This window comes from Staurois parvus, unplaced genomic scaffold, assembly GCF_062004578.1.
Source record: "Staurois parvus isolate SC_StPar_1 unplaced genomic scaffold, SC_StPar_1.0 ptg000428l, whole genome shotgun sequence".
NCBI lineage: Eukaryota > Metazoa > Chordata > Amphibia > Anura > Ranidae > Staurois > Staurois parvus.
Window position 1 is genome coordinate 550,001 of NW_028318224.1, and position 26,536 is coordinate 576,536.

At 43.6% G+C, this 26,536-nt stretch overlaps 1 protein-coding gene across 8 annotated transcripts in view; it reads right to left on the minus strand.

Annotated features, from left to right (window-relative positions):
- CELF4 (CUGBP Elav-like family member 4) overlaps positions 1-26,536 on the minus strand; it is a 1,398,731-nt gene that overhangs the window by 227,880 nt on the left and 1,144,315 nt on the right. The window lies entirely within an intron of this gene.

Consider the following 26,536-nt stretch of genomic DNA (forward strand, 5'->3'; position numbering starts at 1 on the left):
GCCACCCATAGTTGATTGTTTGCTTCAGTTGCACTACCAGGGACTGAAATGCTCCAGGAAAGCTCTTTTCATGCTCAGCTAATCAAAATGACCACGGCTGTTCTCAGTTGAAAGTCAGATGGTTTTTGTGTGCCAATGAAAAGGTGATTAGCTACACCTCATTTTAGGAAGGGGGTGATCCTTAACTTACATAGAAGAAATAGCCCTATATATAGCCTACAGTAGAATCAAAAGTGGATTCACAATGTCTATGTCATGTTTCACCCTGAACTTTCTTGATCCTTCACTCCACCCATAGTCTAGCAGCTGTCACATGGCAGGGCCCCAATTAGAGGTCCTAAACTTTTAAGCTGAATGACAGAAAGTTTGGTTTAGTGCTGACTGGGTTGAAGCTTAAACATGTTATCCTAAACTCAGGCAGAAGTCAAGGATCACTGTACATCCCAGGTCTAAGATCCACAGGGACATAGGGATTAAAGACTAACACAGGTATTTCCATGCACCACATGGTGCAACACTTTAGCACAATTAAATAAGATAGCTTAACACTAGGATGGGGCAGGGATTTATTAGAATTTAGGTCTCCCGGATCCTAGGATCCACAAAAGCTCCACCAGAACATGGGGGTGGATCTGAGGACTAACAACGGTTCCTTCAGGCACCATTAGGTGCAATACTTCAGCACTGTTGAAGGATATGGAGAGGGGCTTAGCTGCATGAGCAAGCAGAGAGTCATCTCAGATTGGCCCCAAGCCAAGACCCTATGTACTGCCTGGGCCTGGGATCCAACATAGCTTGACAGGGGTACAGGAGAAGATCTGGGGACTAACAGCCTCGTCCAAGCCTTTCAGCCCTGTTGAAAGACACTGAAAGGGGATTAGCACCAGTAGTGAAGATTTATCTCAACTTATTCAAAAGCCAGAGCCCTATGCACCACATAACTTTAGAATCCAAGATAGTTCAACAGGGACACGGATGAATCTGAGGTCTACTAAGGTTTTTCAAGTCACCACAAGGTTCAGCTCTTCAGCACTGGTGAAAGACAAGAAGAAGGCAAAAAACCAAGGTCCCTTATACCTCTTGGCCCTAAGATTCAAGATAGCTTTCCACCATTAGATGTGGCTCTTCAAAACTGTTGAAAGACAAGGAGAGGGGCTTAGCATCAGGAAGAAATGGAGATTGGTCTTAACTTGGTCAAATGTCAAGGCCCCATGTACCTTCTGCCTTTAGGATTCAAGATAGTTCCACATGAGACACGGGAATAAATCTGAGGACTAATAAAGGTTCACCCAAGTACTACAAATGCAACTCTTCAACACTGTTGAAAGACAAGGAGAGGGGCTTAGCATCAGGAAGAAATGGAGATTGGTCTTAACTTGGTCAAAAGTCAAGGCCCCATGTACCTTCTGCTTTTAGGATTCAAGATAGTTCCACATGAGACACAGGAATAAATCTGAGGACTAATAAAGGTTCACCCAAGTACTACAAATGCATCTCTTCAGCCCTGTTGAAAGACAAGGAGAAGTGTTTAGCAACACATGGAGGTGTAAACTTATCTCAAGCTGCCACAAGCCAAGGTCCAATCGTCCTAAGATCAAAGATAGCTCCACATGGACATAGGGACTGCTGACTAACACACTTTCTTCATGGCACTGCAAGGTGCAGCACTTCAGCACTGCTAATCTCAATTTGTACAAAATTGAGGCCTATGTACCACCTAGGCCTACAATTCAAGATGGCTTAATGGGGATGCAGGGACTGATTTGAACACCAAGACAGGTACTTGAAGGCATCTCAAGATCCCTGCACTTCAGTACTGTTGGTACTAGAAATGTTTATGGCCAGGTCTGGTACATACTAACTTTCTTTCTTTCTTTCTCCCTTGGTTTCATTCTTTCTTGCCTGCACACCAGATTCATGGCACCTGTATAGTGACAGATGACGAATGCTCTCCCAGTAATTTCACACATGCATGGGCCGACACACGCCTGTTGCTACCACGGGCGATGAGAGGAGGGGAGCCGCGTGGCCGCCTGACAATCTGCAGACAGTTTTATTTGGAAGAATTCAGCACGGCACCTGTACAAGTGACAGAACGTCCCCCTCCAGAACTGAACTCTGGGCTACGCGGTGGATCATTAGCATTCCGTTCGATGCCCATCCCCCGGCTGCTCGATGCGTCGAGCGGCTGCTCGTGTCTCCGGGTCCGGAGCTGGGAAGGGGGAACGGCGGATGAGCAGCTGCCAACCAGCTGGGCCAGTCACTTGCGTTGAACACTTGATAATGTCTTGTTTTCACAAAATATGTTCGACTTTTGTTGTGAGCGGCCATGTGTGACTCAGAGGTGCTGCTAGATTCCAGGAGGCTCTTTCTACTCCTGATTACTTTCTGTATTATTTAATGCGTTCAAGTTGCGCGCTGTGTCCTCTGCAATCACGGCGGTGCATGGCAGTTAATGGCCTTCTCTATACAGGGGAAAGATTTCAGCTTCTGCCTCGAACTTTCCAAAGGAAGAGGTCTCTATGGAAAAAAATGCTGTTCTTGTCCAAAAAAAAAAAGAACTATAGAGTATAGATGTAGAGTGTGAGGATACAAACACACCCAGGAACCCCGACAATGAAGTCCACAGATATTTATGTATCAGAATAAAAAAAAAAAATTGGTAATGACTTATTTCATTCTTTGTTGCATTGGCTTGCTGCTGATCTCCTGCAACTTCTTCACAGTCACTTCCTGTCTACATGCAACCCAACGAGGGTTTTATGGCGATTCTCAGGCCCGATGGTGATACCAGTGACCTAGCTTGTCAAACCCTCAGTAGGAGAATGTGACTTCAACACTCACCCATTTTTTATTGGGGACCTAGTTCTCGAATGGCAAGGTCTATGTATAGCAACACCCTACGTGCAAATTGTTGTGTGTTCACATGCGCTTCTGGCTTCAGTTATGGTGTTTTGTTTTTGCTCCTTGCACTGGGGGCTTGAAAAAAAAAATAGCGAAGCCATGATGGAACGTGTGGGTCTTGGGGTTGACCCTTAAGTCTATGGGGAGGATGTGTGGTCCTTAAATTCCTTCCTCCCTTGCCTTGGAGTTCTTTCTTTGGGTATGCCCTAACCTAGTACTTGGTGCTACGGCAGGAGAGGGGACAGCTGGGCCTTTCTGCTAGGTAGACCAGAGTACCTTGCCCCCATCAGGAATCTTGCACCCTGGGGGGGGGGTCAGGGAAGGGTCTTCTTTGGAAGGGGAACAGATGACACATCCTAGCATACTTGTGTTCACTTTTTTGGTTCATTTTGATGTTTAGTGTTTGCATATTGCACCATGGGCTCGATTAACCACTTGCCGCTCACCCACAGTACACTTACCACTTACTGCGAGTGGGCGGCATGGTCAGGCTGCATCACATACATATACGTCATCGAGCCTGCTCCGGGTTAGGTGCGTAAAGAGGATAGCAGCTCCTGGTACTCAGCCGCTTTGAGCTGCCCAGGGATCATGTGATTGCATAGCAATCACATGATCACAATATCAACAAAACTGAGGATAGCAGCTCCTGGTACTCAGCCGCTTTGAGCTGCCCAGGGATCATGTGATTGCATAGCAATCACATGATCACAATATCAACAAAACTGTTACAAATGAATCTCATTATTTGCTGTGATTGCAATGCTGTGATTTGCCCACAGCAATCACATGGTACCTGGGCCAATCACAGAACCCTGCACCATGTGATTAGCTGTAGCCTTACACAGATCATCAGTAATCACATCTGATGTAACCCATTTGCCCACAGCTATCGCATGGTACCTGGGCCAATCACAGAACCCTGTACCATGTGATTATCTGTAGCCAATCACAGATCATCAGTAATCACATCCGATGTAACCCATTTATGATAGTTCAAAACATTGCTGTTACAGTAATCACTGTAACAGCAATCAAAGTGTAAAAAGAAAAAAAAAATCCCTGCTCACCCCTGCCCCAGAGCCCCCAAAGTAATACTGTGTCACTATGGAGATACTGAACTACTCTGATGAAAGTATGAAAAAAAAGAAAAGAAAAAAATTGTTTAAAAAAATTAAAAAAATTTTTTTAACCACTTCCTGTCTGGACACTTTTCCCCCCTTCCAGTCCGGACACTTTCCCCCCCTTCCAGTCCGGACACTTTCACCCCCTTCCCCCCCAGGCCAATTTTCAGCTTTCAGCGCTATCACACTTTGAATGACAATTGCGCGGTCATGCAACACTGTACCCATATGAATTTTTTAGCATTTTTTTGAGACAGATAAAGCTTTATTTTGGGGGTATTTATTCACTGTTGGGATTTTGATTTTTTTTTTGCTATATAAATGAATAAATCCAAAATTTTTGAAAAAAAGTGTTTTTCTTATAAAATTTTACAAATACATAATCTTTCTTCATAAATCTTAACCAAAATGTATTCAGTTATCTTTTTAGTAAAAAAAAATAACCCAAATTAGTTTATAACCAAAAATTATAATTTTTCAAAACATTTTTTTACATTTTTTTATTTTTATTATTTGTTTTTTTTTAACATACTGTCACCCTAGCAGTACAGTGTCGCCATAGTGACCCTGTACTACTTGTGGGGGGGTGATGAAGAATTTTTTTTTATACACCGATTGCTTTTACACCCATAAAGGCTGTAAAAGCAATAATTTCTCCTTCTCTCTGGCTGCATTCTTGCAGCCATTGAGAAATACTGTGTGAGCTGTGATTGATCACAGCTTGTCACATGATAAAAGGCTGTTGTGAATAGCCCTGTACCATGTGACCTCTGTGATCATTCACAGATTTCACACGTAGTAAGCAATGATGTCGGAAGTGACATCTTGCTTACTACTATTCATGTGATCACTGATTGGCCAATCAGTGATCACATGATCGGGAGGTCTTGTACAGCGAACACAGCGGGCACCGGATCACGGTGCTGCGCACTCCCAGAGAGCGCGCACAATCCAAACTGGCAGGCGCCGTTTATGATCGCCAACCCACCCCTGCACTGCCGCCATCCAGCCGTTTATATATAGCGGCCGGACGGGAAGTGGTTAACATACTGTCACCAGTCAGTGTCCCTGATCACTGACACATCAGTCATATCCAGGGGCAGACTGACCATTTGGGCACCCGGGCACTGCCCGAGGGCCCGGGGTCAGTAGGGGGCCCCATGAGATGCCCCTAGTACCTTTTATAGGCTTTTTTGGGTGTGCTTTGAGTGTAGGTGAGGACACAGGGGGCCCCATGATCCCCTATTGCCCGGGGGCCCCATGAGTTGTCAGTCTGCCCCTGCTCCTAACCGGTCTTGTCAGAGCTTTACCCGTGCGATCTGCGTATGCTGCCCTTGCCTGGCTTTCGACGCGCTCGGCTGTCACACCGGACGCACCCAGCGGGGACCCGGAACTACCTGCAGAAAATCAGTGAAGTTCAGGAAGAGGACTGAGTACGGACCCGGAACAGAGAATCCCGTAACGCGTCCTAATCCGAGAGCGTTGCGTCACACGCCGACCAATGAAGAGGAATAACCAGCCAGGCCAGGGATTGTGCGCTCAGCAAAAACTCCAATCCCATTGGACCCCGTTCACACTCGGCCATTTGGAATAACAGGCAGAGTGGCCGCGATTCCACACGCCTGTTCAAATTGCGTGGCAATCGCTGCAAAAGGCGCAACACACGTATGGGTGTCCTTCAATCCAAATGGCCCCCCAAACGCGATGCGATTTTGCCACAATTTTTGCTTGGCGAAAAGTGACATCTTGCTTACTACTATTGGCCAATCAGTGATCACATGATCGGGAGTATCGCGGTGCCGCGCGCTCCCAGGGAGCGCGCACAATCTAAACTGGCAGGCGCCGTTTATGAATGGCAACCCGCCCCTGCACTGCCACCATCCGGCCGTTTATATACAGCGGCCGGAAGGGAAGTGGTTAACATACTGTCGCCAGTAAGTGTCCCTGATCACTGACACATCAGTCATATCCAGGGGCAGACTGACCATTTGGGCACCCGGGCACTGCCCGAGGGCCCGGGGTCAGTAGGGGGCCCCATGAGATGCCCCTAGTACCTTTTATAGGCTTTTTTGGGTGTGCTTTGAGTGTAGGTGAGGACACAGGGGGCCCCATGATCCCCTATTGCCCGGGGGCCCCATGAGTTGTCAGTCTGCCCCTGCTCCTAACCGGTCTTGTCAGAGCTTTACCCGTGCGATCTGCGTATGCTGCCCTTGCCTGGCTTTCGACGCGCTCGGCTGTCACACCGGACGCACCCAGCGGGGACCCGGAACTACCTGCAGAAAATCAGTGAAGTTCAGGAAGAGGACTGAGTACGGACCCGGAACAGAGAATCCCGTAACGCGTCCTAATCCGAGAGCGTTGCGTCACACGCCGACCAATGAAGAGGAATAACCAGCCAGGCCAGGGATTGTGCGCTCAGCAAAAACTCCAATCCCATTGGACCCCGTTCACACTCGGCCATTTGGAATAACAGGCAGAGTGGCCGCGATTCCACACGCCTGTTCAAATTGCGTGGCAATCGCTGCAAAAGGCGCAACACACGTATGGGTGTCCTTCAATCCAAATGGCCCCCCAAACGCGATGCGATTTTGCCACAATTTTTGCTTGGCGAAAAGTGACATCTTGCTTACTACTATTGGCCAATCAGTGATCACATGATCGGGAGTATCGCGGTGCCGCGCGCTCCCAGGGAGCGCGCACAATCTAAACTGGCAGGCGCCGTTTATGAATGGCAACCCGCCCCTGCACTGCCACCATCCGGCCGTTTATATACAGCGGCCGGAAGGGAAGTGGTTAACATACTGTCGCCAGTCAGTGTCCCTGATCACTGACACATCAGTCATATCCAGGGGCAGACTGACCATTTGGAAACTCGGGCACTGCCCGAGGGCCCAGGGTCAGTAGGGGGCCCCATGAGATGCCCCTGGTACCTTTTTCATAGGCTTTTTTGAGTTTGGGTAAGGACATAGGGGCCCCATGATCCCCTGTTGCCCGGGGGCCCCATGAATTGTCAGTCCGCCCCTGGTCATATGATGACATTGTACTGCTCTGGTGACAATATTTAGAAAAAAAAAAAAGATTTGTAGTGCAGTGCTGAATAGCAAAAACTGGTCTTATCATGAAGGGGATGAACCAATCCGGAGCTCAAGCAGTTAAAAGAAAAACTCCTTTTTTTTTATTGGATATTTATTGGATGGAGTCGGGAAGAATTTGAATATTCATTGCTGCCTGCATTAAGCTAGGTAGATTCAATTTTACATTTATCACCAAAATAAAACAGGTAAGAGTAAATCTTCCAATGAGGACACCCGTTCTGTATAAAAGGGGAATCCCTCTCACTTTTAAAGCATTTCCTGTCACCTTTCTGGGACAAGAAATGAGGGGAAGTCTCTCCAAAGGGATCCAGACAGCAAAATATAAACTGAGAGGGGTTTAAATGTTGAACTGGATTAGCAATTTTTGTCTAAATCCATTCATCATGTGTATTCTTCCTTGAATCTTGGTGTGTTTTGTGTATTTCTTCCAGATCTAGACATCCAATGTGATACTTTACCTCTGTGCAGAGCTTCCCTACCTTTACAAGATAATACCTAGGTTTGCCAAGGCATTTGATTTTTCTGCTGTGGCTATTGAGGAATACATACAGTATAAATTATAGCTCTTGTGCGCAGAGTTCAGTTTTAATTTTTCTAGCAAAACGTAAAATTTTGTCTGTGCGTTCACGTTCATTTTTGTGCTCATGGTCAAATATACAAATAAGGCCCCAATGGCTGATCTCTAATCCATTGTGTCTCTCTTTTATTTCAGGTATTTATATAGCGCTGTCAATTTATGCAGCGCTTTACATATATATTGTACATTCACATCAGTCCCCACCCCCGAGGAGCGTACAATCTAAGGTCCCTAACGCTCAAGGGGTGTACAATCTGAAGTCCCTAACTCACATTCATACATACACATACTAGGGCCAATTTAGATAGGAGCTTATTAACCTACCAGCATGTCGGGAGGAAACCCGAGTACCTGGAGGAAACCCACGCAGGCACAGGGAGAAAATGCAAACTCAAGACAGGTGGCACCGTGGTTGGGATTCAAACCAATGACCCTAGTGCTGCCGGGTGGAAGTGCTCACCATTTAGCCACTGTGCTGCCCACTGTGCTCTTTCAGGAGAAGAGGCTGTTCCTTACAGACAGGTTTCCACACTTTTTTATGATCCATGTTGTGTATTAATTTGTGAAGAAGTGTTTTTTGTGCTCATTTTCTTTTCTCTAGTTTTCACAAATTAGACCCTGTATCCTCAAACCACAGAGCAAAGGTAGGACACACAAAAAAAAACCCAATATTGTATTTACTCTACTGTATTAGTAACTTTCTGCTGAAATAGCGGTCATTTTTTCTATCAGGCCATACATTCTGGGAGGTGGCACATGGAAAGGGTTTTCTTCCAATGCATAAAGTCCAGCGAGAGTTCACAGAAAAGAACAAATCTAAGTTGACATTGATATGTCCTCGTTGACTCCACTATTGGGCACAGACGATAGAGCGAGAGAGAGATCTAAAAATAACAATACGGCAAAGCAATGAAATGGACAAAGCCTTTAGCTCATGTCCCAGAGTCAAGATAAAATCCTAAGCTGGCATTGAGAACAGGAACCAGCGCTGTAAGGCTAGGCATATCAAAATTGTGAAAAAAAATCTGAAAATTGCAACAAGGATCTGTGATGTAAGTTAATTGCCAACTCCAGCTAATATTTTGTAACAAAATTTCATTTTTTTGCTGTCTTTGTTTATATTGGAAAGACTTCCTTTACTCCCTGTCTTGGTAAGAGATTATGTTGACAAAAAAATTATTTGGATTGTTTCCAAGGAGGCCAGAGCAGATACTCTTGTGTGTTTGTAGGTGGCTCAAGCATAGAGCTCAGATAGTTGAGTACCCCAAGCCTGGAGATCATATAGTTACATGTCTCAAGCCTGGAGCTCAGATAGTTGAGTACCCCAAGCCTGGAGATCATATAGTTACATGTCCCAAGCTTGAAGCTCAGATAGTTAAGTACTCCAAGCTTGGAGATCATATAGTTACATGTCCCAAGCCTGGAGCTCAGATAGTTGAGTGTCCCAAGCCTGGAACTCAGATATTTGAGAGTCCTAAACTTGGAGCTCAGATAGTTTAGTTTCTCAAGTTTAGAGCTCTGATAGTTGAGTGTTCCAAGCCTGAAGCCCAGACAGTTGAGTATCCCAAGCCTGGAACTCAGATAGTTGAGTGTCCCAAGCTTGCAGCTCAGACAGTTAAGTGTCCCAAGTCTGGAGCTTATATAGCTGCATGTCCCAAGCCTGGAGCTCTGATAGTTGAGTACCTCAAGCTTGGAGCTCATATGTTGCATGTTCTAAGACTGGAGCTCGGATAGTTGAGTGTCTTAAGCTTGCAGCTCAGAAAGTTGAGTGTCCCAAGACTGGAGCTCAGATAATTGAGTGTCCCAAGCCTGGAACTCAGATATTTAAGTGGCCCAAGCTTGTAACTCAGATAGTTTGGTTTGTGAAGTTTAAAGCTCTGATTGTTGAATGTCCCAAGCTTGGAGCTCAGATAGTTTAGTTTCTCAAGTTTAAAGCTCTGATAGTTGAGTTTCCCAAGCTTGGTGCTTGGATAGTTTAGTGTCCCAAGCCTGGAACTCAGATAGTTTAGTGTCCCAAGCTTGCAGCTCAAATAGTCAAGTGTCCCAAGTCTTGAGCTTATATACGTAGCTGCATGTCCCAAGCCTGGAGCTAAGATAGTTGAGTACCCAAAACCTGGAGGTTATATAGTTGCATGTCCCAAGCCTGGAGCTCAGATAGTTGAGTGTATCAAGCTTGGATCTCAGATAGTTGAGTACCCCAAATTTGGAGGTTATATAGTTGCATGTCCCAAGACTGGAGCTCATATAGTTGAGTGTCCCAAGCCTGGAACTCAGGTAGCTGAGTTTCCCAAGCCTGGTGCTCAAATAGTTGAGTGTCTTAACCCTGGAGCTAAGATTAATTTCCCCAATTTAGAGCTCTGATAGTTGTGTTCTTCAAGCCTGGTGCTCCAATAGTTGAGTGTCCCAAGGTTGATGCTCAGATAGTTTAGTTTCTCAAGTTTATAGCTCTGAAAGTTGAGTGTCCCAAGCCTGGAGCTCAGATAGTTGAGTGTATTAAGCTTGGATCTCAGATAGTTGAGTATTGCAAGCCTAGAACTCAGACAGTTGAGTGCCCTGTGCCTGGAGCACAGATACAGTAGTTGTGTATCCCAAGCTTGAAGCTTGAGTTGAGTTTGTAACCACTTTGCAGGGGAACCTTTATGGGGTAGTATAGCTCTACATGCATTTGCTAATGCATCCAACAAAACATGATTTTTTTAACCTAAAATGTTGAAACAGTTTAATTAGGCTTTTCATGATGACTAGTTAACTGACTTTTTTAGATTCATTTTCCCAATTTAAAGCTCTGATAGTTGTGTTTTTCAAGCCTGGAGCTCCAATAGTTGAATATCCCAAGGTTGATGCTCAGATAGTTTAGTTTCTCAAGTTTATAGCTCTGAAAGTTGAGTGCCCCAAGCCTGGAGCTCAGATAGTTGAGTGTACCAAGCCTGGAGCTCAGATAGTTGAGTGTCTCAAGCCTAGAACTCAGACAGTTGAGTGCCCTGTGCCTGGAGCTCAGATAGTTGTGTATCCCAAGCCTGAAGCTTGAGTTGAGTTAGGAACCACTTTGCAGAGGAACCTTTAGGGGGTAGTATAGCTCTACATGCATTTGCTAATGTATCCAACAAAAAATGATTTTTTTTAACCCAAAATGTTGAAACAGTTTAATTAGGCTTTCATGATGACTAGTTAACTGACTTTTTTAGATTAATTTTTCCAATTTAAAGCTCTGATAGTTGTGTTTTTCAAGCCTGGAGCTTCAATAGTTCAGTGTCCCAAGGTTGATGCTCAGATAGTTTAGTTTCTCAAGTTTATAGCTCTAAACGTTGAGTGTCCCAAGCCTGGAGCTCAGATAGTTGAGTGTCCCAAGCCTGGAGCTCAGATAGTTGAGTGTACCAAGCCTGGAGCTCAGATAGTTGAGTGTATCAAGCTTGGATCTCAGATAGTTGAGTATCCCAAGCCTAGAACTCAGACAGTTGAGTGCCCTGTGCCTGGAGCTCAGATACAGTAGTTGTGTATCCCAAGCCTGAAGCTTGAGTTGAGTTAGGAACCACTTTGCAGAGGAACCTTGATGGGGTAGTATAGGTCTACATGCATTTGCTAATGCATCCAGCAAAAAATTATTTTTTAACCTAAAATGTTGAAACAGTTTAAATAGGCTTTCGTGATGACTAGTTAACTGACCTTTATACATTTACACCCACCTATTTTGTCCTCTTCAATTTATCAGAGGTAGTCAGGTGTAAACGGACAGCAGAGTTGATTTACTCCCAGCCACCCATACAGCAAAATGGGCTCTGTCCATGTCCGCTCTACGCACACTGAGTTGGCATGGATTTGTCATCCACCTGCTCTGCTCTGATCTGATGGAACAGAGGCCGAAGCTTTCACCCTGTGTGAAAGAGGCCAAAGCTTTCACCTGCACATCTTTTAATTTGATACACCTGGAATATACACAAAAGGAAATGCTGGGGATTTCACATGTTTAATCTACCTACTTGTCCCAATGACTTGGAAAGTATTTAAGACATCAGCCTGATGGCCAGCCAACTAGCATTTTCAAAACAAAACACCAGCAGTGGAAGCCTACATGTACTTTAAGTAGAAGATTCGGTGCAGCTTTGGTTAGCTTGTGATGATGTTGGATGGTATATTACATTCTCTACCGTTACAAGGAAATAAGGTAAATGTGTTAATTGGTTGTGTTTGGTGGTTTCAGCAGCTCCCAAGTGTAAAACAACATCCTGTTTTTCCATCTGAGTGGAGATCTTTCATTTGCATCACTCCATTTACAGCATGTGAAGCAGAAAGAATGGAGCATGGGCTGGCCATGTATATTTCAATGTAGCAATTACTGGAAGCTGTGCGGAACACCGAGATGGACAGTGAAGATAATACCAAACATAATCCATCATACATTAGGGTTACACTGCCAACATGGCATGCTGTGTTAATTACATCAATTAGGAGCCCGTGTATGGAAGTCATTGACATAGGAAGGGGAGGATATTCCGGCATTTCTGTGCAGAAAATCAAAGATTTAAAAAAAAAAATTGGGGGTATAGGTATGAGAAACGGGGGTGGGGGGCACCTTTACTCCTGTAAGATCTAGTATCAGGAAGAATAAAGATTAGAAAAATTCTGCATTTCACTCAATTCTCACATTTTCAGATGTGTAAAGTTAAGTTTCAAGGATTCTAGGAATTAAGATTCTCTACCACTGTCATTCTCACTGTTATGGAGACCAGGTCCCAGTAAATTCTTAAAAAAAAATAATGATCAATAATAAAAGTATGGCAAAACAAAATATGTGTTGAAATGCTGGAAGTATCTAGATGGGGTGACATTGTGGGTGGGAATGGGGGTTCTGGAAGGGGTTAGGGGACTCTGCAGAAGACTTTGGACTCTGCAGGGGATGAGATTTCTGGAGAGAGCTTGAGGCAACCATGGGCCAACTATAGGAGATGGGGTCTTTCCAGGAGGCTGGGGGCTTTTCAGGGGCACTGGGGGAAACTGCTGAAGGTTGAAGACACTGGGGGCTGAGGGCTCTGTAGTCAGCTAGGGAAAACTGCAGGGTGCTGGGGAGCACTTTAGGAGGTTGGTGAGCACTTTGGGCGCTGGGGTCTCTCAGGGGCTCTGGGAGTACAGTGGAAATTTGAGATGTACTGCAGGTCATTATGGGAGGTTGGGGGGCACTATAGTAGCTAAGACGTACTGCGGAAGGTTAGGGGGTCTGCAGCTGGCTGGAGACCAAGGAGAAGATAGGCCTGTGGCCCGGAGGTTGGTGAGCACTTTGGGCGCTGATGTCTCTCAGGGGCTCTGGGAGTACTGTGGAAATTTGAGATTTTCTGCAGGTCATTATGGGAGGTTGGGGGGCACCATAGTAGCTAAGAGGTACTGCGGAAGGTTAGGGGGTCTGCAGCTGGCTGGAGACCAAGGAGAAGACAGGCCTGTGGCCCGGAGGTTGGTGAGCACTTTGGGCGCTGAGGTCTCTCAGGGGCTCTGGGGGTACTGTGGAAATTTGAGATTTTCTGAAGGTCATTATGGGAGGTTGGGGGCACCATAGTAGCTAATAGGTACTGTGGAAGGTTAGGGGGTCTGCAGCTGGCTGGAGACCAAGGAGAAGATAGGCCTGTGGCCCCGCAGCAGGCCACGGCCCTGTGGTTGAGAACTACTGCTCTTGTTGTCATAAGTAAAATTCCTGTAGAAAAATAGAATGGTGATGGCTGAGAAAGACTAAGTGGTTCATAAATATCTACTCCCTTTTTATTTATTTATTCAGGCTGTGGCTGCTTTCTGAAGAAAACCAACTGTAGACTTTGCACACCTTATTTTGATACCCTTGGAATGTATTGAGCTGATTTTACCTGAGAGTTCCTTTGGGCATTAAGTTCCTGCAGTCTCGGCTCCTATTTTTTTTATCCTGTGGACCTTTCACCATTTTTGGACTTGTTCTAACTTATCAATATCATTTTGTAAGGCCGCATTCACATTGGTGTACTACGTGCGAGGACCGTGTTTGCCCGCATGGAGATAAACAGGTGTTCTGTGAACCCCCATGCAGGTTGTCCCATTCATATTAATCGGGATGACACAGACACAGTTGCTGCTGCCAGTTTAACATGAATGGGACTATGAACAAGCATGGAATTTACTGGAGTCTTTTTCCTGGAAAAAGACACTGACAAGGAGAGGCTCTCCTTGTCACCCTGATTAAGAGGGCCACTGCACCCTCCAATCAGTGTCTTGTTCCTGATATGAGACACCAATAAATTTCATATTTGGATTTACTGGTTCCCTGGCTTACTTTGCAATTGGATTATAATGGCAGCACTGTATAACTCAGTGTTTCTCAACCTTTTTTTCGGTCAAGGCACCCTTTAAAATTATGGAGAGTCCTGAGGCACCCTTTAAAATCATGGACAGTCTTGAGGCACCCCATTGTAAAATGGGGTGCCACAAGACTGTCCATCATTTTAAAAGGGCACCCCATTCTAAAATGTGAAAAACTATTCTAATAGTTTTATATACCACAGCGACACCCACACACGTAGGACACCCAACATTAGAGGTGATGTATTCTTTCAAAGCAAATACACTTTTGCACACTGGTACAGACTAGTATTCCTATGTTTCTCTTGTCAGTATTTATCCATGACTGAGTTATTGTGAACCCAGCATTGATGGAGAGGGGCAGGGGAAGGGAAAACTAAGATTCTGTGAAGGCAGCTAACATCCTCCTTATCAACTGATGATGTCATTGGTTGTCAGGATGCCGGCGGCTAGAAGGTCATAATGGCGCACAATGAAGACCTGTGGCTTTGTGTAACCAAAAGTCAGGCTTGTTCCACCCGCTGGCTTGTATACAAGTTTTGGGCAATTTTTAGACATTTTGCCAAGGCACCCCTGAAAAATCCTCAAGGCACCCTGGTTGAGAAGGGCTGGTCTAACCATGCACCCACCCTACACTGGGGTATTCAAAGTCTGTGTGGTATGGTACAATGATCCCCACATGTTCCCAGTTCTAAAAACAGCAATTTCAGGAAAAGTAAAAAAAAAATCTGTGTAAGGGACCCAGTGGAGGGTGTATGATAGGTGTCAAGGAGGACACCCTAACTACCTTCAAAACATAGACCCACCAAGTTGCAACCATGTGCAGTTCAATCAATTGTGGCCCCGTTGACCTGAATGGGTCACGCTGAATGCGACATGTCATTTAAAACCGCGATTCGACTGCCTGCTTTTTACGCCCCCCCTGACTTCCCCTGGGAACAATCCCTATGCATTTAAAGTAATTAAAGTTATCAGGAGCTGTGTAGTCTGAATAAGAGAAGACACAAACTTACATGAAACAACAACTTTTTATAGGGCATGTGTTGTGCTTTTGTTCACGTCTATAATGGGAATGCAAGAGGTCAAATGTGCCTGTCAATGAACTTCAAATGACTGCAGAAGCCCAGAGATCCATTTTAAACTGTAAGATAATGAATGCTGTAACAAATACTATCAAGGCCAAAACAGCAGACAGGAAGTGAATGTGAACCAAGCATTGTGGTTATTTCACATCACTAGAGACTGCAGATAGTCTATCAAACAAGCAGAGAATCGGTGGTAGGCTTGAGATAAGGGTGACTGCCATTATGAGGTACCACAAAACAGCCCGCATATCAAATGCTTGCCTAATATGTCCTCTATATGTGTGCCATTATGCACACATATATTGTTACACACCCACATGGAAGAAAAATGTATTTGAAATATATTTTAAAAATATTCTTCCCAAATATAATGACATACAGTCAAGTACATAAATATTGGGACATCGACACAATTCTAACATTTTTGGCTCTATACACCACCACAATGGATTTGAAATGAAATGAACAAGATGTGCTTTAACTGCAGACTGTCAGCTTTAATTTGAGGGTATTTACATCCAAATCAGGTGAACGGTGTAGGAATTACAACAGTTTGCATATGTGCCTCCCACTTGTTAAGGGACCAAAAGTAATGGGACAAATGGCTTCTCAGCTGTTCCATGGCCAGGTGTGTGTTATTCCCTCATTATCCCAATTACAATGAGCAGATAAAAGGTCCAGAGTTCATTTCAAGTGTGCTATACTGTATGTCTTTAAAAATACAAATCTACATTTTTGGAATGCATTTACAAATATATGTAAAAATATATGTTAAAATTACTTTTTTATATGTTAAAAAAACTGAAGAAAATATTTTTTTAAATGTTTTTTAACATATAAAAAAATATTTGTAACATATTTTTACATATATTTGTAAATGCATTCCAAAAATGTAGATTTGTATTTTTAAAGACATACAGTATATTTTTGAAATGTATTTTTAAAAATATTTGTCATATATTTTGTAATAAAAACGCATTTCAACATGCAGTATACCTTAGATTGTACACCCCTTGAGGGTTAGGGACTGATGTGAATGTACAATATATATGTAAAGCGCTGCGTAAGTTGATGGCGCTATATAAGTACCTGAAATAAATAAAATAAATAAATGCAGTATATATATATATATATATATATATACATATATATATATATATATATATATATATATATACATATATATATATATATATATATATATATATACCGTATTTGCCGGCGTATAAGACGACTTTTTACCCCTTAAAAATCTTCTCAAAAGTCGGGGGTCGTCTTATACGCCGGTATACGGCATACTGACACTTTTTAGGGGGGCGGCGCGTTGCCGCCACCGCCCCCCCCCCTTCCCCCAATGGAAGGGACATTAAGTACAGGGGTGGGCAGCGGCTGTTTCTTACCTGGTTCCGGTCCCACGACGATCCGGTCCAGGAAGCGCGGCTGCGCCTTCAGTTCAGTCACTGGATGTTCGTGCGGCTGCTCGGCTCCTCCTCCTCACCAGTGATTGGCCGCCAGAACTGTAGCTCAGGAAAGGCACACAGGTGGCCAATCACCGGCGAGGGGGTGGAGCCGAGCGGCCCCGCGAAAATCGAGTGCAGGACCAGCAGGTAAGTGGTCAGTGTAGAGGTGCTGCTGCAACCACATATGCTGGCTGCAGCAGCACCATACGAGAACAGGGTCAGCAAGTGTCAGTGGGAGGAATAGTGCCCCATCATTGGTGTCACTGATACCAATGATGGAGCACTATTCCTCCCACTGATACCAATGATGGGGCACTATTCCTCCCACTGACACCAACGATGGGGCACTATTCCTCCCACTGACACCAACGATGGGGCACTATTCCTCCCCCCCACTGACACCAACGATGGGGCACTATTCCTCCCCCCCACTGACATCAACGATGGGGCACTATTCCCCCCCCCCCACTGACACCAATGATGGGGCACTATTCCACCCCCCACTGACACCAATGTTGGGACACCATTCCTCCTACTGACACCAATGATGGGGCACTATTCCCCCCACTGATACTAATGATGGGGCACTATTCCTCCCACTGATACCAATGATGGGGCACTATTCCTGCCACTGATACCAATGATGGGGCACTATTCCTGCCACTGATACCAATGATGGGGCACTATTCCTGCCACTGATACCAATGATGGGGCACTATTCCTGCCACTGATACCAATGATGGGGCACTATTCCTGCCACTGGTGTGCATTGTAAGAGGGGTAGTCTTATACGGCGAGTATAGCTCAAACACTAAATTTTAGCAGGAAAAGTAGGGGGGTCGTCTTATACGCCCAGTCGTCTTATACGCCGGCAAATACGGTATATGTATATATATATATATATATATATATTGGCCATATTCAATATGTTTAATAAATAAATATATACAGTCAGGTCCATAAATATTGGGATATCAACACAATTCTAACATTTTTGGCTCTATACACCACCACAATGGATTTGAAATGAAACAAACAAGATGTGCTTTAACTGCAGACTGTCAGCTTTAATTTGAGGGTATTTACATCCAAATCAGGTGAACAGTGTAGGAATTACAACAGTTTGCATATGTGCCTCCCACTTATTAAGGAACCAAAAGTAATGGGACAGAATAATAATCATACATCAAACTTTCACTTTTTAATACTTGGTTGCAAATCCTTTGCAGTCAATTACAGTCTGAAGTCTGGAATGCATAGACATCACCAGACGCTGGGTTTCATCCCTGGTGATGCTCTGCCAGGCCTCTACTGCAACTGTCTTCAGTTCCTGCTTGTTCTTGGGGCATTTTCCCTTCAGTTTTGTCTTCAGCAAGTGAAATGCTCAATCGGATTCAGGTCAGGTGATGGACTTGGCCATTGCATAACATTCCACTTCTTTCCCTTAAAAAACTCTTTGGTTGCTTTTGCAGTCTGCTTTGGGTCATTGTCCATCTGCACTGTGAAGCGTCCAATGAGTTCTGAAGCATTTGGCTGAATATGAGCCGATAATATTCCCGAAACACTTCAGAATTCATCCTGCTGCATTTTTCAGCAGTCACATCATCAATAAATACAAGAGAACCAGTTCCATTGGCAGCCATACATGCCCACGCCATGACACTATCACCACCATGCTTCACTGATGAGGTGGTATGCTTAGGATCATGAACAGTTGCTTTCCTTCTCCATACTCTTCTCTTCCCATCACTCTGGTACAAGTTGATCTTGGTCTCATCTGTCCATAGGATGTTGTTCCAGAACTTTGAAGGCTTTTTTAGATGTCGTTTGGCAAACTCTAATCTGGCCTTCCTGTTTTTGAGGCTCACCAATGGTTTCCATCTTGTGGTGAACCCTCTGTATTCACTCTGGTGAAGTCTTCTTTTGATTGTTGACTTTGACACACATACACCTACCTCCTGGAGAGTGTTCTTGATCTGGCCAACTGTTGTGAAGGGTGTTTTCTTCACCAGGGAAAGAATTCTTCGGTCATCCACCACAGTTGTTTTCCGTGGTCTTCCGGGTCTTTTGGTGTTGCTGAGCTCACCGGTGCGTTCCTTCTTTTTAAGAATGTTCCAAACAGTTGTTTTGGCCATGCCTAATGTTTTTGCTATCTCTCTGATGGGTTTGTTTTGTTTTTTCAGCCTAATGATGGCTTCACTGATAGTGACAGCTCTTTGGATCTCATCTTGAGAGTTGACAGCAACAGATTCCAAATGCAAATAGCACACTTGAAATGAATTCTGGACCTTTTATCTGCTCATTGTAATTGGGATAATGAGGGAAAAACACACACCTGGCCATGGAACAGCTGAGAAACCAATTGTCCCATTACTTTTGGTCCCTTAATAAGTGGGAGGCACATATGCAAACTGTTGTAATTCCTACACCGTTCACCTGATTTGGATGTAAATACCCTCAAATTAAAGCTGACAGTCTGCAGTTAAAGCACATCTTGTTCGTTTCATTTCAAATCCATTGTGGTGGTGTATAGAGCCAAAAATGTTAGAATTGTGTTGATGTCCCAATATTTATGGACCTGACTGTATATATATATTTATTAAATATATTTTGAAATATGTTGAATATGGCCAAAATTGTAGCATTTCAAATATATTTCGATATCTTTGGTCTGAATATTTTTAAAATATATTTCAAATATATTTTTCTTCCATGTGGGATCATTTACAAAACATACATAATATAGTTATTTAAGATAAGCGAATGTGCCTCACATGTACACTAAAACATTCCAAAAAGACTTCAGTTCCTCGTTAGCGTTCACCATGACCCATGGCGGGTTAGGGTGCCGGTAGGTTGTACTGTTTTATATGGAGGTGGAAGAAGTACATCAGACCATGACAAGCTTTCCAAATCCCAATCATGTCAGAGCTTTTCTTTTAGACTTCTTTCACATGAATGCCGGGCTGTGAGGTAAGGCTGCCTTTGTTCACCTTCAATGATAATATTCATTCCAGCGCCCATTCAGCCCGCTCCGAGGCTGCGGCTCTCTGCAGGATAAAGCCTCAGTCTTTTCATGTATTCAGGGAAAAGCCCTAAGGCTGAATTACACAGGAAGTCAGCCATACGTTGAAATAAAGCCGCATTACTAAAGCCAACCCGGTATATTAATAACAGTTTTTATTAACTAATAGGCGGGTGTAGCCATGGCTCTATGTTCTGGAGATTAAAAGGAGATTACAAAAAAAAGTATAAAGAAAAATAGTGAATAAGGAAAGATGCTTTCATTGTAGGATCAGTAACTAAAGAAGAGAGGATCTGGATACATTCATTTTCTGTAATTGAATAAATGTGAAAAAAAAAAAATCACAAGATATAATTAAAGCATTTTTTATCTCGTTCTCTCTCTATCCCTTTCTATATAGTGTGTGCATATATATATATATATATATATATATATATATTTACAATATATGATATTAACATATATATCCTGTATTCACAGCTCAATGATGCTCATGCTGCAATCCTCGTCTTCTCTCCAGCACTGTCCACCGCAGTACCCCTTCTTCACCACAAGATGTCTTCAGTCTTCTAGGTAGATGGCCAGCATTATTTGAACCTGAGGACTGAGGACACGCTGTGAGTGAAGGGTGTCATTGACCCGCCCGTGACCACAGCAACCTAGATTCATGGTGTAATAATGAAAATGCCGATGTTGTCGGATCTGCATAACTGAGGGACACCCAACACTGGGGCAGAATCCAAAGAGGACCCAGCACATGACATGATTGGCCTGATGGCTTAATAAAAAGTATCTAAACATTAAAAAAAGAGCTACCAGGAGTGGGGTACTGTTCAGAATCTTGGGGGTAGGGGTTAGTATCCAGAGTTGGACTTTAAGGTGTTTAACCACTTCAGCCCCCGCAATTTACCAGTACATATATGAGTAATACATAGGGATTTAGTAAAAGTAATCCTAGCAGCTAAATAGCTGCTGGATCGGTTTTACAAATGTTGGGAGGGATCACCCCAACTTCCCCCCCCACCACCACAAAAACCAACCCCCCCAATCCCCCAGTCACTTTCTGGTCCTTGAGGAACAGGAGAACCCAGGATTGAACCAGGAGGTTTTGCTGGCTTACAATAGAGCTGAACAGAGACTGGATCTTCCTTATCTTTATGGTATAAGAACTTGGAGGTGATGAGTATTTTGTCACTTCCGGTTTCTCCAGAACATAAACAAGACATTTTTGGCTTGGGAAAGCATCTGGACAAACCAATTTTGGTTTGAGCAGGTGATTTTAAGGGCGGAGGATAGATCTGGGGTCTAATAGATCACCCCAACTTCCCTCCCCCACCACCACCACCACAAACACCAACCCCCTCCTCCCAATCTTCTGGTCACTTTCTGGTACCTGAGGGACAGGAGAGCCCAGGACTGAACCCAGAGGTTTTGCTGGCTTACAGTAGAGCTGAACAGTGACTGGATATTCCTTATCTTTTTGGCTTGGGGAAGCATATGGACAAACCAATGTTGGTTTGAGCAGGTGATTTAAGGGCGGAGGACAGATCTGGGGTCTAATAGATCACCCCAACTTCACTCCCCACCACGACCACAAAGACAAACCCCATCAATCCCCTGGTCACTTTCTGGTCCTTGAGGGACAGTGTCAGGGTCCTGTCCATGGCAGAAGTTCTGGCATTTCTGCCAGTACTCTGCATGGCCGCAAAAGTACACATCAGCCTCAGTTTGGTGCCAGATGGCCTTTATAAGGAGGCTCATCACTTCCTCAAGTTGCTGGATGATCTCTAGCTCCCCGTGCCCTGTTCCTGTTTCCTTTGATTCTGACCTACGACCTCCTGTTACTAACTCGGCTTGCTCCTGGACCTGTCTACTCTGTTTAACCCCAGATCTGACCTCGGCTTGGCTTACGGATACTCTCTCTCTTGCTTCTTTGTGCATGACCTCGGCTATCCCATCTGACTACATCTGCTCTGATTCCCACCTGGTACCTGACCTTGGCTTGAACCGACTACCCAGTAAACATCTAAATCCTGGAAGGACTTGCATACCACACACAGGCGCCTCCTGTCTGCAGACCTATCTCCGTGCACTAGCTGTGCTTCTGAGTGGACCACCAACCAGCACTCCTACAGGCGACCTGTGCCACTTTGGGCCTGACTCCCGCTGTCCCACTCTCAGGGGAATCCGGAACTTCTCCATTGGCCTCCATCATCAAGTACGTGATAGACAGGAGAGCCCAGGACTGAACCCGGCGGTTTTGCTGGCTTACAATAGAGCTGAACAGGGACTGGATCTTCCTTATCTTTATGGTATAAGAACTTGGAGGTGATGAGTATTTTGATTTTGTCACTTCCGGTTTCTTCAGAATGTAAACAAGACATTTTTGGCTTGGGAAAGCATTTGGAGAAACCAATCTTGGTTTGAGCAGGTGCTTTTAAGGGCGGATGAGAGATCTGGGGTCTAATAGAACCCATATGTCTCAGTGAAGAGGACCTGTCATGTTTATGGCTATATCACAAGGGATGCTTTTATCCCTTATGATAGCAATAACATTGAGTTAAAAAAATAAAGGAACAGTGTTAAAAAAATAAAAATAAATATAATAAATAATAAGTGCCCCTCTCAATCCACTCACATGCAAAGGCAAATGCATACATAGGTCACGAACGCATATATAAACGGTGTTTGCAGCACACATGTGAGGCATCACCGCGAACGTTATAGTGAAAGCAATAATTCTAGCACCAAACTTCTTGTGAAACTCCAAACTGGTAACCTGTAAAGGCTTTCAAAGTGTCACCAATGGAGATGTTTAAGTACAGTAGTTTGTTGCCATACCACGAGCGTGCAGTTTTAAAGCATGACATGTTTAGTATCTACTTGCTCGGCGTAATATTGTATTGTGTTTATGTGCATTAAAATTCTCTCCATTGCCCTCCATCAACAGGTGTGTGATACTTATATTGTAAAGCATTGTGCAACCTGTTGGCGCTCTATAAATCCTGTATAATAATAATAATAATACCACAATAAACACACATTTGTTAATAAATTAGATTCTTCAAAGAACCTTTTGTTCAAAAACAGCCAGTGACCAAAGACTAGATCTCTTTGGTCACATATGGTTTGATCTTTCACCAGGGTGGATTGTCCCATTCTGATGAAAAAGATCAATCAAGAGTAATCGGCATCTGGAAGATACAATCGTTTTCTTGAAACAATTGTGATATTGAAGAAATGTTTCTTTACATGTATGGCAAGCAATAATGCAACCAAACCGACTTCAACAGGACTCCATGGAGGTCCTCCCAACACCTCCACCTATATATTAGCAATCGGCATTTTCTGGCTCGCTCCATGGCATGAGTCTTTGTGCAGCAAATTAAATCAGAATGCTGCGGGGACTCGCTTTGCCATAAAAAGGTGGATGAAAAAGCTCTCATTAAAGAAAGCTTTGTATTAGAGACTAGGAGGAAACATATGTTGTGTAAAGAAGATAGCACAGAGCAGTCATAATCTTGACAGCCTCGGAGATATAGGAGCTCGCTGTGGAGACAAGGAAACCGAAGACCTGACGAGAATATTGATGCCCGAAAATTATATTACCTAGAGATAAGCTCTGAAGTTTCCAATAAACTGAAACTCGCACGCAATACGGCCCCGCTACCCAGCGCCGAGGTGGAAGTTGGCGCATTGGTCAGCCAAGGAGTTAAAATAAAGAAACATCTTTGGAGAGATAGATCTGATAAGATGTTCCGACATGCACAAATGTTTACTGAAGCGGCGCGGTCCCTCTTGCAGTCCTGCACCTCGGAAATAATGCCTGAATGCCAGTTGCCATGACAACACACCACGCCACCAGAAGTAGATCTAGAAACAGTGGGGATTAACCGTACAGGAAGCAGTGAGGTGCCAAGCAAACCACATACACGCTTTATTAAAATAATATAGAACAACTTCACACAAAAAAAAAAAAAAACAAACCTCTTCCAGCGAGTGAGATGTTATTTTTCATGCCAAAGACACAACTGAACCAACCGGCTATGCTGGCTAGAGTTGGGAGGGCTTAGGACATGATGCTTCCTTGTTTTGGAAGCTTAAAAGATCTCTGAATTGGTGGAAGTTTAGAAAGGATGCAGGCAGAATACAAAACAAAACTAGTTGCATCTTACGGTTCCAGTGAGGTCTTTGGATAAGAAAGGTAGGTACCATGTACATGGAACTCAATGAGTTGAGGGTCAAAGAGCCATCCAAGTCATGCAAGAACAGGGGTGGACTAACAACTCGTGGGGCCCCAGGGCAATAGGGGATCATGGGGCCCCTGTGTCCTTGCCCACAACCAAAAAAGCCTATAAAAGGTACCAGGGGCATCTCATGGGGCCCCCTACTGACCCTGGACCCTCAGACAGTGCCCAAGTTCCCCAATGGTCAGTCCGCCCCTGTGCATGAATCTCTTTGTGATTGGAATAGCTCTTCAAACATGTATTTCATGGTGTTTGCACCGACCAGAGACTCTCCAGGAAAAATGGGCAAAGGCTTTAGTATGAGGAAGGAAAGTTGTACTGCACCCAAAGTCCAACACCTTCATGGTGTGACACTGAGCATTTCATATGAGCAGCTCTAAACTTGAATGAAGTGTATGTGATATCCATTCAGTTGTATCAGACTTTATGGGGCAACTTTCTGGGCAACAAGTGTGACATGCTTGAGAGCCTTTTTACATACAAATTTCAAGGCATTTTTTTAAAAAGAAATTGGCCTCCAGGTCTTTACTCAATCTCTCCCCATATGCTCAACCCCACCCCATAACCCTTTGGACAGAAATATTGAGGCCAGTTTTGACTCTAGCCAATTAACCTACAAGTATGTCCTTGGAATGTAGAATTTGTGAAAAGATGTATAAAGAATATATATTGAAACCAGTTTTTTCATAAATTTCTAGTGAGATCTTTGTATAAGAATGATATGTACCATATACATGGGACTCAAAGAGTTGAGGGTCAAAGAGTCATCCATACAAGTCATACATGGGTCTTTTTTTGGTTGGAAAGCCATTCACACACTGCTCAGATATATTTCATGGCATTTACATCCATTATAGACTCTCAGGAAAAAAGAGGAACGGCTTAGGTTGAAGAACTAGGTTTGACTCTAGCCAATTATCTTACCAGCATGTCCTTGGAATGTGGAAGATGAGAAAAAGATGTAGGAAAAACATAAAAATAAATGAGTAAAAATTTAACTTTTTACAGTTCTAGTGAGGATTTTATATAAGAAGGGTACATACCAGATAGATGGGACTTAAAGTGTTGAGGGTCAAAAGAGTAATTCAAGTGATGTATGGGTCTCTGATGCTATGGGACAGCTCTCTGGGGAACATGCCTGATACTCTTGAGAGCATTTTCTCATACAATCTTTTAGTCAAGTTTTGTTTTATTCATTTATTTATTTTTACGAAAGCCTCTAGGTGTTTTCTAAAACACACCTCATTTATTAAATCCCACCCATAACACTTTGGACAGATATATTGAGGCCAATTTTGACTCTAGCCAATTATCCTACCAGCATGTCCTTGGAATGTGGAAGATGAGAAAAAGATGTAGGAAAAACATAAAAATAAATTAGTAAAAATTTAACTTTTACAGTTCTAGTGAGGTTTTTGTATAAGAAGGGTACATACCATATAGATGGGACTTGAAGTGTTGAGGGTCAAAAGAGTCATTCAAGTGATGTATGGGTCTCTGATGCTATGGGACAGCTCTCTGGGGAACATGCCTGATACCCTTGAGAGCATTTTCTCATACAATCTTTTAATCAAGTTTTGTTTTATTCATTTATTTATTTTTACGAAAGCCTCTAGGTGTTTTCTAAAACCCACCTCATTTATTCAATCCCACCCATAACACTTTGGACAGATATATTGAGGCCAATTTTGACTCTAGCCAATTATCCTACCAGCATGTCCTTGGAATGTGGAAGATGAGAAAAAGATGTAGGAAAAACATAAAAATAAACTAGTAAAAATTTAACTTTTACAGTTCTAGTGAGGTTTTTGTATAAGAAGGGTACATACCATATAGATGGGACTTGAAGTGTTGAGGGTCAAAAGAGTCATTCAAGTGATGTATGGGTCTCTGATGCTATGGGACAGCTCTCTGGGGAACATGCCTGATACCCTTGAGAGCATTTTCTCATACAATCTTTTTGTCAAGTTTTATTTATTTTTACGAACTTAGCCTCTAGGTGTTTTCTCAAACCCACCCCATTTATTCAATCCCACTCATAACAGTTTGGACAGAAATTTTAAGGCCAGTTTAGACTCTAGCCAATTAACCTACAAGCATGTCTTTGGAATGTGGAATTTGTGAAAATGTAGGCAGAATATAAAATGAGACCAGTTGTTTCTTAAATTTCTAGTGAGGTCTTTGTATATGAAGGATATGTACCATATACATGGGACTCAAAGAGTTGAGGGTCAAAGAGTCATCCATACAAGTCATACATGGGTCTTTTGTTGGTTGGAAAGCCATTCACACACTGCTCAGATATATTTCATGGCATTTACACCCATCTTAGACTCTCAGGAAAAATGAGGAATGGCTTAGTTTGAAGAAGTGAGGTTGTTCTGCACCAAAATTCCAATGTCTTCATGGCGTGTCATTTGGGCATCTCATATGAACAGCTCCTACACTGGAACAGCCATGAATGTTATCGGTGTCTATAACTCTATGGGCCAGCTACAACTCCATTGACAGCAGCATAGTGTAGGCTAGTTACAGCACCATGGACAGCAATGCAACACAGACCAATTATAGCACCATGGACAGCAGCAAGGTGAAGGGCAATTACGACTTAATTGACAGCAGGATAGTGTAGGCCAGTTACAGCACCATGGACAGCAGCAAGGTGAAGGGCAATTACGACTTCGTTGACAGCAGCATAGTGTAGGCC